Source organism: Neophocaena asiaeorientalis, unplaced genomic scaffold (assembly GCF_003031525.2).
Source record: "Neophocaena asiaeorientalis asiaeorientalis breed wild unplaced genomic scaffold, Neophocaena_asiaeorientalis_V1.1 scaffold69, whole genome shotgun sequence".
Taxonomy (NCBI): domain Eukaryota; kingdom Metazoa; phylum Chordata; class Mammalia; order Artiodactyla; family Phocoenidae; genus Neophocaena; species Neophocaena asiaeorientalis.
In genome coordinates, this window is record NW_020174373.1 from 2955099 (window position 1) to 2968141 (window position 13043).

The 13043-nt window shown below is 42.2% G+C and overlaps 1 non-coding gene across 1 annotated transcript; it reads right to left on the bottom strand.

Annotated features, from left to right (window-relative positions):
* Positions 1-12321: 12321 nt before the first annotated feature.
* On the bottom strand, positions 12322-12426 carry LOC112407136 (U6 spliceosomal RNA). Its single transcript, XR_003004686.1, has one exon. It is a non-coding gene; the product is annotated as a U6 spliceosomal RNA (small nuclear RNA).
* Positions 12427-13043: the final 617 nt, after the last annotated feature.

The window sequence follows — 13043 nt, forward strand, 5'->3', positions numbered from 1 at the left end:
AAATTAAGGGTCTTTTTAAAATGAAAAAAAAAAAAAAAAAAAAAAAAAAAAAAAAAAATGCCTTGAATTTAGATATAAAATGCAGTTAGGTTCTAGGTTCAGATAATTACGGAGAGCTTTTTTATGTAAACAAATACTTAGAGGGATATTTCAAAGTTGTGTGGGAAATGGTACAATTCTTTTTTGCTTTTTTAAAATTACGTTCTGTTTCAATGTTATGGACACTGCAGCACTTTTTATCATTCCTGGCTGCCGCCTGCTAAATGACAGTAGTGACACTAAATTATCGTAACAACAGTAGTAACAATAAAATGCCATAACCATCTTTGAAGAGCTACCGTCCTAAGGAATCAATGGCTAGAATTCAGGATGGCCTGAACTCTGCGATTCTAGGCAAAACGTTGAGTGTAGGTGCATTCTTCTTGGGGAGCTCTCAGTAACTTTCAGCAAATTCTCAAATCATAATTAACATCTATTCCCCCAAAAGTTAAGAACCACTGATCTTGGGTATTTCACGATATTCTACTCTTTCCAATCCCTTTTCCATCTGGTAACCATTCTTTCTGGTTTGCAGAGGACACTCTGCAAGTTAAAAACTTGCATGATTTTGATTTTGACTGTTGCCTCAGCATCCTTCTCAATTTAGCATCCATCATAGACTTTGTTTTTTTTTGGCCGCACCGCGGCATGCGGGATCTTGGGTTTCCTGACCAGGGACTGAACCCACACTCTCTGCAGTGGAAGCACGGAGTCTTCACCGCCGGACCACCGCGGAAGTCTCTATTACAGACTTCTCATTTCCAGTAAACGATGCCAAACGCTGCCCACAGCTGCATTAAAATGAGCTAGGACAGGTGCGGTTGAGCACCACCCTGAAGTTCCCAGATTCTGCCGTGATTTTTCTGCTGGTTCTACGTGCAATACAGAGGTGATCTGCAGACTCATCGCTCAAACATACAGTTACATTCGAGGGGCAAGCTGCAGAACCTCTTTCCCCAACCCTTTCCAGGTGCAAAGTCATGAGCACCTCCTTTGAAGGGCCGTACGCACGGCGCTGGCTAATAATGCAACTTGTGTTGGGGCAGAAGCTGGCGCTGTGGACTCTTTCTGGTCTCCGATGATGGTGTCCAGTAGTACTGGTTATTTGGTATACCAGCTGAGCCACGGCTGCTGCCAGGACCCAGACTATACGTGAAGCCATCAGGGCCAGGTTCAGGGTAGCAACAGGACATTATTGCGAATATGGCAAATGTGTGCTGGAGAAAGGCAGGCTCTGTCTTAGTGCATATAAATATTCTGTGAATTCCTGTGATGGTAGTTTCGCCATTAATGCTATAGTATAAATCCACTGTTATTTATTTGTGTTCGGCCATTCTGATAGATACGTACTGTCCATTTCACGGTTAGGGTCTTCAGCTACCTGTCCAGATTTTGTAGCTGCATTCAGTGGGGGTTACTACATACTGTTCCCATGTGTTACAGGTTAAATGAAGTCATTAGGGTGGGCCCTGATCCCACAGGACTAGTGTCCTTATAAGGAGAGGAGATTAGGACACAGATACACAAGGAGGGATGACCATGTGAGGACACAGGGAGGAGACGGCCATCTACACACCAAGGAGAGAGGCCTCAGGAGGGACCAGCCCTGCCCACACCTTGTTCTTAGACATTCAACCTCCAGACCGTGAGAAAATAAGTTTCTATTTTATTAAGCCACCCAGTTTGTGGTACTTTATTATGGCAACCCAAGCAGGCTAATCCACCATTTTATTGAGAACTAAAATGCAAGAAACATATATATGTATATATATATATATATATATATATACACACACATATATATATAATTTTTTTTTCCTTGTGATGAGGACCCTTAGGATTACTCTCTGTTAAGAAATACTTTTAGTGTTATGTGTGTGAGAAGAAATCCTTTTTAAGAGAATATATAGCTCCATCAATTCAATAAAATTTATTTCGCAGTCAATAACTTTTTAAACAATTAATCATCAAATTAATAAATTTATGCTTTTGTGTCCCCATTTCTCTCAAGAGACCTAGTGGAATGGTGAAATTATATAGTCACCTTATTCAAATTCCTGTTAACCCAGACACTCCCGAATTCTAATTCCTTTCCTCCTCATTTCTCTCCTTTAAACGGTTAGTTGTTTACAGAGAATATCGAACACCATTCTCTGACAGTCCCCTCGTGTGCGGCCTTCCCATAATGGCATTAACCATCGATTAAAATTTTAAAATGTTCCCTTAATGTTTCACAATATTAACAAAGTCTTTAATCCCTTCTGGAAAGTTAAATCCGTATTTCTTCCTGGTGGACTGTGTGACAGCTATCGAACCAGCTCCCCAGTAGCCAGGCTCCTGGGGTTCCTCCCCGGGCATCCCTGTTGGTCCTGTCAACCCTAATAAATGAATCCTGGCTGAGAGGGATGAGTCATACAACCAACTGGAACACGGTTTTGTGTGGACGGTGACCTGTTTACACACTGTTCCCTCCCAGGGTCGATGGAGGAAGGTACTCAACACAAAGGAGTGAAATTTCAGAGTTTTGATCGGCAGTAGGACTCTCTGTGGACGGAGACTTTGAAGGAGAGATCACAGTTGCCCTCGAGAGAGTTTCCCTCGTGCAGCGACCATTCACGTCCACCCTAAAACGTGCTGGGGTGGGAGCCTGGGGAAGGCTGGAGGCCAGGACCTGGGGCAAGGAGACGATCTCCAAACCATCTATGTGACCTTGGGTAATGCCTCGAGCATCAGAGCCTTGGTTTCATCGACTTGTCTGTAAAAAGAATTACAGGCACCCTGCCTATTTCCTAGTGTCAGAGTGAAATAAAGACGTAGGCATAAAAGTGTTAAGTCCATTATAGAACATTATACAGTGATAAAGCCGAATGACTCCCTCCTAATAATAATTACTAAGTGGTACCTTTTTGAGAATGGAAGCGGGGCTGTTTTAAATTCTGCCTTGTCCTTGACGTCTGGGATCCAGTATTATTATTGTACATTTTTCATGCATTCTCCTGGTGATTGCATTAGTTCTCCTCTGTAACTGTCAATATGCGGGCAGGCTTCCAAACTCCTCCAAATGCATGCGTTTAGGATAACCATAAATCAACAGATTTTTACTGAAATAATGAGTTCTAATTATGAATATGAAATGGATTAAAAGACAAGACATGTCTACCCAGCAGGTGACCAGATTAGTGAAAAAAATAGGACTTTATGGGGATTTATTGCAAGGATCCATAAATCTGTGCTTTAGAAGTTTGAACTATATATTTTGCACTTGATTTATAAAACCTGCTAATAAATCCAGTTCAGCTTCTCACTGAGAAATCATTATTCTAAGCGTCAGCTCCAGCTTAGTATGAGGACTTATAAGCCTGGAAAATACGTGTACAAAAGGAACCCCAGGGTTTGAAACTAGACCAATAAATCTTTAAAAAAAAAACAACAGAACTTTTTTAAACAAATCCTTACCTTACAGTTGGGATATAAGCGAAAGATTCAGAAATCATGACCTTAAATAGATACAACGATGACCAGCATAAGCCGTCACCTAATCTGAATTGAACACAGGAGAATTTCCGAGTGGTAAGTATTAGGAATCACAGCGTGAGAAGTATTATTTTAAATGAACGTTTAAAGAGATTTCTACTTGCAGGAGTTAGTAGGGGGATCGATGCTGTTTTGACCCCTTGCCCAGATCTTTACAGGGCAGATGGAGATCTCTTCCAGCCGTCGGAACTGGGTGCTATTAACAGGTCACAGCTGCTCTACTCTGTAGAGAACTGCCCTTGGTGGAGAATAAGTTGCCCTGCCTGGAAAGTTGCCCCCTACCTACCCACCCTGAAGACCCCACAGCCAAAGACCTCCTGACGTGGGGGCTACAAATGGTGGTCCTTCTTGCTTCAAAGCCGGATGGTACAATCTGTGCTCCAGGGGCCCTGCCACCATGACATCAGACCAAGGCTCTATTTTACCAGGGGCTGGTCCTTTCTCATTCCTCTGCACCTTCCTTGCTGGTTTTTCCCTCAGTGAATCAATGGCACTCAAATTCCTGTCTCAGGTTCTTCTTCGAGGGAACCCAACCAAAGACACCAGCTATTTCCAATGATTCTTTACACGCATCCTGCCATTCCAGTTCACCTGGATAACCAACACCCATTTAAGATAAGCGGGATCACCTTTCAAGTTGCAACAAATTCTTTCTTTTCTAGTGAAGCTCCTTGGTCAGAGTCTCAAGATCTGAACGTATCAACAGGATCTTCTTGTTTTCCCATTTTGGAATTGCTCATACAAAATTCAGAGGTGACTGTAAGTGCAATTATTATCCTAAAAAGGGATATTGATGTTTCATTTGGTTTCAGTAAATGAAGCGAAGTCTTGGTCATTTGAGCTTTACGTATTGGTGTCTTTTTTTTTTTTTTTTTTTTTTTTTTTTGCGGTACGCGGGCCTCTCACTGTTGTGGCCTCTCCCGCTGCAGAGCACAGGCTCCGGACGCGCAGGCTCAGCGGCCATGGCTCACGGGCCCAGCCGCTCCACGGCACGTGGGACCCTCCCGGACCGGGGCACGAACCCGTGTCCCCTGCATCCGCAGGCGGACTCTCAACCACTGCGCCACCAGGGAAGCCCTCAGTGTCTGTTTTAAGAAGGGTGAAGACGTCTCCACCTGAAGAAGAGGCTACAACGAGACACGGGCTTCCTGACTGCCAAAGACCCTGTTCCCCATCGCAACTTGGAAGCATCACTAAGAAAATACGTTAAGAGCACAAGACGTTCTGAAATGGGAACACAGCACTTTGGTAGCTAGCAAAACACTTCCCATTACTTGGCCAATGATGATGAATGTAGCTGTGCGTGAGGATGCTAACAATGGGGCTTAAAATATTCAATACGTCAACAACGTTCCATACAGGAGCTACTTAAACAGATCCAAGGCTATTGGTGACTCTCTTTGGCGATTAACTTAGAGGCATCTCACGTTTTTCATTTGCAACATCTGTATCCCTAGCAAGAGAAACAAGATCTACAGAGCATCTTCTGTCATCCTCTTTTGGCTCCGAGGTGCACGTGCAACTATTATACAGAGATTTGCTTCCGTACATGTAAGAGCAGGAATGGATGTCGAATTTACAGGGTGAGGATGAATCTTGAATGCTAAGTTCAACATGGCGGATTTCTGTGGATATCTGTATCCTCTTGAGGCGCCATCTCGCTCTTGGGGAGAAGTGGAAACCAGTGGTGACTTCTGACAGCACGTGCTGGCTGGGGGAGGATCTCTGGACCACACTGCCTAGAATCAAAACACTGCTTGCACTCAGCACTTCTTACTTGGTACAGATGCCTCTCTGGGCATCGGTGCTCACTGTAAAAACGGGTGTTAAGAGTAACTTCTGGCTCGTGGCTGTTGTAAAGATTAAATTGTGAAGTTAGCAAATGTAGCATACTTAGAAAGCTACGTGATGTGAAACACTCTAAATTCTGTGCAAAAATATTCATCAACATACTAATTATTATATATACATTATTGTGTACTATATTCTATATACATGTATAATTCTACATATTATATGTAATTACACCTTATATATTATAGTTATAAACATTATATGTAATTATAAATTATATAGTGTTATAATTATACATTATATGTAACATAATTACAATATAATTATCAATTTGTTAATATACAATACAAAATATATATAATATATTAACATATAACATATGAAATATAAAATAATATAAAGTATATAATAAATGTACATATATAAAAAGAGGCAAAGAAGAGATATATAGACATATGTGTACCTGTGTGTTGTATGTATATAAACAGTACATGCAGTTAACAAGTCTCTTGCATTCTTCGTTTTCAAACAATAATGACCTGACAAGGGCCTGTATGAGCTGGTACCATTTCTAGGCTCCTTGTCACAGGACATCTGTGTTCTCTTCTCACACATACTCCCTGAAACATCCAATTTTATACTCCTTTACACTGTATGAAGCATTAGATATGTTCATCACTCCACTGTCAAGATTACTGTACTCAGAGAAAGGAAGAGAAAGTCCAGACTAGAACATCTGATCATGGGAAAGAAGTGACTTAGTAAGAATAGAAAGATACCATGGACAAGGATGTAGGTTTGTTAAATTCATGGATAATGGATACTTACACTCCTGCAACTGATGCTAGGAATGAAATCAGTGCAACTCAACTGCCACGACTGAATCTCTTTATCTAAGTACATGAGCATATGCCCACGTGTCTGAACATATGTCCGAGATTCCCAGGGGCCTTAGTCCTTAAAAAAAAAAACTCTACATTTTCAAATGGGAAGATCTCTACTATTTATTGCTTGATAGAGTGTTTGCTGATATATAAAAATGACATTTAAATAGAAAAAACCATGAAATGAATGAAAGAGGAAAACAGGAAATTATTAATTGGATATTTCTCATGGCAGTTGAAACTTAGGAAAAACTATGTCACACGAGGAAAATAATGCATGCAATTTTCCTCCTGTTCTAAAAATATGGTTTTGAAAAGATAACTTGAGCTGTTTGATATTTTTGGAATGTAGCCTTGTATGTGCAGGGAGGGGGTGAAAAGAGTTCTGAAGTGGGTGGAGGAACGAATGGTGTGATCAGTTTTGCCGTAACTCCTTCATGCCTTATTTACTTATTTATTTGGTTGCACCGGGTCTTAGTGACGGCAGCCAGGCTCCTTAGTTGTGGCTCACCAGCTCCTTGGTTGTGGCATGTGGGCTCCTTAGCTGCAGCTGGCGGGCTCCTTAGTTGTGACATGCGAACTCTTAGTTGTGGCATGCATATGGGATCTAGTTCCCTAACCAGGGATCAAACCCAGGCCCCCTGCATTGGGAGCACGGAGTCTTAAACACTGTGCTACCAGGGAAGTCCCTCATGCCTTCTTTATGTTGGTTTTTAAAACATAATAGCACATTAGAAAAGTATTGTATTTTGAAGTCCCCTGTGTACCTGCCCTCAATTTCATTTCCCTTCTTCTCTTCCCAGCAAACTCAATTTGGTTTTCACAGTATCCTGGATCTCTGAATTGTCTTATCATTCTAATACATATGTGTCTGCCTTTCTATCAATATTTATCTATTCATTTTTGTTTGTTTCTTTCCTTCCATGTATCTATCCACCTACCATCTATCTAATCTATCATCTATTTATATCTATCTATCCATCCATCCATCTCTCCTTCCTTCCTCCCTTCCATATATCTACCCATCTATCTATCATCTATCTCAATCATCTATCTCATCTATCATCTAGTTCTTTTTTTTTTTTTTTTTTGGGTAACACAGGCCCAGCCGCCCCATGGCATGTGGGATCCTCCCAGACCGGGGCACAAACCCACGTCCCCTGCACCGGCAGGCGGACTCTCAACCACTGCGCCACCAGGGAAGCCCCTATCATCTAGTTCTATCTATCTGATCTACCTACCTACCTACATCTATCCATCCATCATGTACATGTCTATCCAACCACCTTCCTTCCTTCCTTCCCTTTTCTTTCTTCCTGTTTCTTTCTCTCCTTCCCTATATCTATCCATCTACCTATCATCTATCTCATCTCTCATCTATTTATATGTCTCTACATACCTACCTACATCTATCCATCATCTATCTATCTACCACCTATCTATTCATTTTTAAAACTTAAGCAAATGGTATCATGCTGAAGGTCACTTCTTTTATTCATCATTCAACTTGAGACTCATTAAACTGATACCTATAACTACAGTTTATTTATTTTACTTATAATTATTCCATCGTGGGTAGTTTCTAATTTTTCATTATTACGAGCAAGTTACTGTGAACATTCTTGTCCATACTCTGTGCACATGGCCTGAGCTTCTGTGGAGTAGACAGCTGGCTGGAGAGCTGAGTGCATCTTCAACTCAACTGATGCTTCGAGAAGTCTTCCCAAAGTGGTTTGGTCAATCCACACGCCCTGTAACAGTATGGAGATCCATTTCTGCTTCACGATTTCCTCGGTGCTTGAGACTACCTGACTTAAATTTTTGCCCAACTTGAGGGAGTCTTATTCATGTTTTAACTTGAGTTTCCCTGTCCATGGTAATGCACATGGAATGTTACTGCCATTCAGGTTTTTGTCTTCTAAGTGCTATGCATTTCCTGTTTTCTGTGGAGGTTTTTTCCCTCTTCTTTTTGATCTGTCGTTATCTGTGCCTGCGTGTACTTTTATAAACTCTTACAAACACGTATGTTCATTTACTGCCATTTAACCTTTAGGTATGTGAAGACTGTCGTCAGCATTGGAATGCAAGTTTCAGATTATTATGGATTTTTAGCGGGATGTCTTTAGGATGATGTGATGTCCCCAGCCTCTACTCCCTGCTTTGGTCTTCAAGTCAACTGTGTGTCATCGACATATAATACACGTATACTCTTATATATAAGAGCGTATTATAATATATTCTTGAGAGTCGTCATAAACATTTGGGGTGAATAGTCTTCACAGATTCTTGGCTTTTCTCTCTGTTGATGCTATATTTTATTTTGAGAACTATGAATCGTCTGCGTATTCAAATTAACCAATTAAAATAATTGGTTCTTTTTGTGTCTTAAGTTCAGGAAAGACTATCCCTTCACGATGCCGCGGAACTCTAGCTGTTCCGTATCTTTCCTAAATAGCACGCCTGATAAGGCTTTTCCTATAAGGACAAAAATGGGACGACCGCTTAAGAAGATGCCGACATTAAGAGGACGTTATGCTGTTGCTCTGGACTGAGCACATGTGGCTATTACTGGAAGCACCAAGCTCGCCGTGATCACATTACACAGATAGATCAGGGGATGTTTCCAAAGTACTTTTAAATCGTTTTTATTTGTTATTACCCTGTGCCCTAGTTTTTTTAATTGGAAAGCATTCCCTCTCTCAGTACTAAATTCCTAATTAAATCCCCAGACTACACTGTGAAATCTGTCCCCACCTTTTTTTTTTTTTTTTTTACAGGAAGTAGACACCATTTGAAGGAGGAATGCATGCATCTTAATTATGTTGTTCATCTTTGCACAACTAGGAACCCATCACTGGATTTTAGAAAAATAAATTCTCCCCAATCTTGTTCTAAAGGGTTCTAAATTGGGGTTATTGCATTCTATAATTCTATGCCTTGTGAAACAAGCTTTACAGAATTCCCTTGGCTAACCTTGAGTAATAAGACAGTCACAAAAGGACACAGTGGTATGACTCCATTTATACGAGGTGCCGAAAATAGTCAAAATCATAGAGGCAGAAAGTAGAACGGTGGGTGCCTGGGCCTGGGAGGGAGAATGGGGAGGTAGTGTTTCATGGGGCCAGAGTTTCAGTTGACTGAGAAGAGAGTTCTGGAGATGGACGGTCGGGATGCTTGCACAACAGTGGGAAGGTACTCAATGCCACCGAACCGTACACTTCAAAACAGTTACAACGGTTAACTTGTATGTTATGTGTATTTTACCACAATTTGGAATATTTTCACTCCCTTTAAAACCGATCAGTGCGCTCTCATTGTACAGAGATAGCACAGGTGAGCAAAAGAAGAAATGACGTCGCCTGAAGAAGTGATTTCCACTGGTCATTCCAGCGCCCTCACGGTTTACGTTGGTCAAGTTTGTACGGGTCACACACAAAGAAGCAGGCCCTCGCTGAGATATTTTCCATGAGCGTTTTCCTTACTGAAAGGTACTGCCCTGTAACGCTGTGTGCACTTAAGGTGTACAACATGTTCTTCTGATATATTTCTGTACTGAGTACGGCCGCCACTGCAACAACAGGTAGCACCTTCATCACATCCCATAATGATCACGTCTTCTCAAGATATTTTCTATGGAATAGTTACACTGCTGCCATTTCAAGAAGTACAGACCAGGTAACGGGAATCGAGTCCTTCGTGTGCTAATTTCTAAAAGCAGGAGTTGGGGCTTCCCTGGTGGCGCAGTGGTTGAGAGTCCGCCTGCCGATGCAGGGGACACGGGTTCGTGCCCCGGTCGGGGAAGATCCCACATGCCGCAGAGCGGCTGGGCCCGTGAGCCATGGCCTCTGAGCCTGCGCGTGCTCCGCAACGGGAGAGGCCACAACAGTGACAGGCCCGCGTACCACAAAAAAAAAAAAAAAATAAAAGCAGGAGTTGGAGAAAAGACAGGCATCATAGCGATGGTTATACCTGGCCAGAATCTTAGAGCTCTTCCGGTCCAATTTCAAACTCCTGGGTGTGGAGTAGAGGGGAAAACAGGTTAACGACCACAGGAAGATCGCTGGTGGGTGAAGAGGCCGGAGATCTGGATCTTCCGACCTTGGGGTTAAAACTTGCTCCACCTTCAACATCCAGAAACCAGTGACGCGTCTTCTGCCATGGCCTTTACTCATCTCCCGTCTCCTGGCACTTTGATGAGATGACACTGGACATCTCATCCATTCTTTTTCTCTATAACATCAATTTTGAGGTTCTGCAGGGCAACTGTTTCCTGACCTACTTTTTCTTTTCTTCGATACTCAATACTTAATTTGACGATGTCGACTGTCTCACACATGAGGATGATTTCTGCAAGAAGAGTTTGGGCGTGCTTTGCTTGGGGCTTCCAAAAAAACGCACAGGAGTGTCTGTGATATAAGCTGTACCTGTTCAGCAATCTTTAAAACCCGCTACTCGGTAGAGGATCATCAATGCAAACCAGGGAAAGTCTAAAGTCCACACTGGAAACCCGGCCACACGTCTTTTATCCTTGACACTTCTTCTGAGGGTTACGTGGTATTGTATATTGCTTGTTGTTTTTCTCTAAATCCTGTCTTGTCGAGGGCAATGTCAAGAAGACAGTGCCCAGGGCTGCTTGGCCATCACGCCCGTGCCAGCTGATCCCACAAATCATGTGCCTTTTATGAACACCTCGGACAAAAGCTGATTCTGTCCTCATTGAGTTTAATCAGATCGCTTCCCACCCGCAAGCTCCAGATGGAAAAGCACTTGAAATGATAGTTGGGAGGCGGGGAGTCGGCTGAATCACACAAGGTAACGCATGTGAAGTGATTGCACAAGCTTTAACATGTGGCTTTCAGGGACTGTGATTATGGATGCTATTATTACAATTAAAATCACTACTAATAACATATTTTAGACCATTTTTGATACTTTAAAAATAGGTCTTAGCAAACTACAACCAGTGTGCCAAATCTAGCCAGCTGCTTGTATCTGTGTGTTTTAAGGGTTGGTGAGTTAAGAATGGTCTGAACATTTCCAAATGGTTACATTTTTTTTTTTTTTTTTTGCGGTACGCGGGCCTCTCACTGTCGTGGCCTCTCCCGTTGTGGAGCACAGGCTCCGGACGCGCAGGCTCAGCGGCCATGGCTCACGGGCCCAGCCGCTCCGCGGCATGTAGAATCTTCCCGGACCAGGGCACAAACCCGTGTCCCCTGCATCGGCAGGCGGACTCTCAACCACTGCGCCACCAGGGAAGCCCCAAATGGTTACATTTTAAATGGTTGTATATATGCCTGTGTTAATTTCCTCAACTTTGCATCTTGGTTCACCAAGTTGAATGTCTAAAATATTTACTTTTAAAATATTTAGGATTTTAAAATACTAAAATATTTACTTTAAGAAGAAGTTTGCAGAACGCTGCCTTACATTTATACATATTTAATTCAAAATGGGCATCAAAGGATATTCTACAGAACCTGCAAGGAGCGGGATGAATATTACACCCAGGTCAAATATTATTTTGAGGGCTTCCCTGGTGGCACAGTGGTTGAGAGTCCGCCTGCCGATGCAGGGGACACGGGTTCGTGCCCCGGTCCGGGAAGATCCCACGTGCCGCGGAGCGGCTGGGCCCGTGAGCCATGGCCGCTGCGCCTGCGCGTCCGGAGCCTGTGCTCCGCAACGGGAGAGGCCACAGCAGTGAGAGGCCCGCGTATAGCAAAAAAAATAAAATAAAGTATTATTCTGAGCGTTTGTACAGTAGGGCCCATGTCATTGAAGGATTACAAAAGAAATCCCCAAATATGTGAATGTGCTTTTTCTCTAGAGTCTATAAAACACATTTTGTAACTTAAAGAGTTTCACTTTTGTTCTGCTCCAGAGATAATTTCTCAAATAATTACTAGTAAAGTGGTTTAGCTGCAGAGAAGTTAATCTTCTGGAGGAAACCATTTGTCATTCTCCTAATACTATTTACACGATTCTTATTAACGTATCAGCCTAATAACTCTCTCTTTTTTTGGCCTCTAAGCATTTATTTTATTTATTTTTTTGCATTCAGAATCTTTATTTAAAAAATATGGAACGCTTCACGAATTTGTGTGTCATCCTTGCGCAGGGGCCATGCTAATCGTCTCTGTATCGTTCCAATTTTAGTATATGCACTGCCGAAGTGAGCACCTAATAACTTTCTAAACAGGGTGACGGGTAACAGGAGGACGATTTCTAATCACTCAGGAGCCGTTTAAGTCCCCTGTGCGCTTTAAAGCACAGCTACGCATTCCTCAAAGTGCTTGCCGAGAAATTTCCCTCTATTTCGGGGGCTCTGATTTTCAAACATTCACGTGTGTCTGTTGCTGAAACATCTTCTCTCACCCAACACTTTAACCCCCTGAGAGAGTGTGCACAGACAATCATGAAAGGGTTTAAGCAAGAAATCAATTCTAGAAAAGACACATATGTTTGGCTTCTAGGTAACACATGTGGCCAGTTTGAACTGAAATCTGTATGAACAGAGACCCCATGAAGGTTCATCATCCACAAAATTCTTTACTCATTTGTACAGAACTGCTGTTTTACTGAATGTTAACAGCATTTTGATCTGAACTGATAATTGTTTCTATCGCGGTTGTTTCTTCCAGGTATACTATGTCTTAGCGCTGTGCTCTACATGCAGACATAACAACAACAAAACACCCCCACAAACAACCCAATCAAAATATGGGCAGAAGACCTAAATAGACATTTCTCCAAAGAAGAGATGCAGATGGCCAAGAAGCACATGAAAAGACGCTG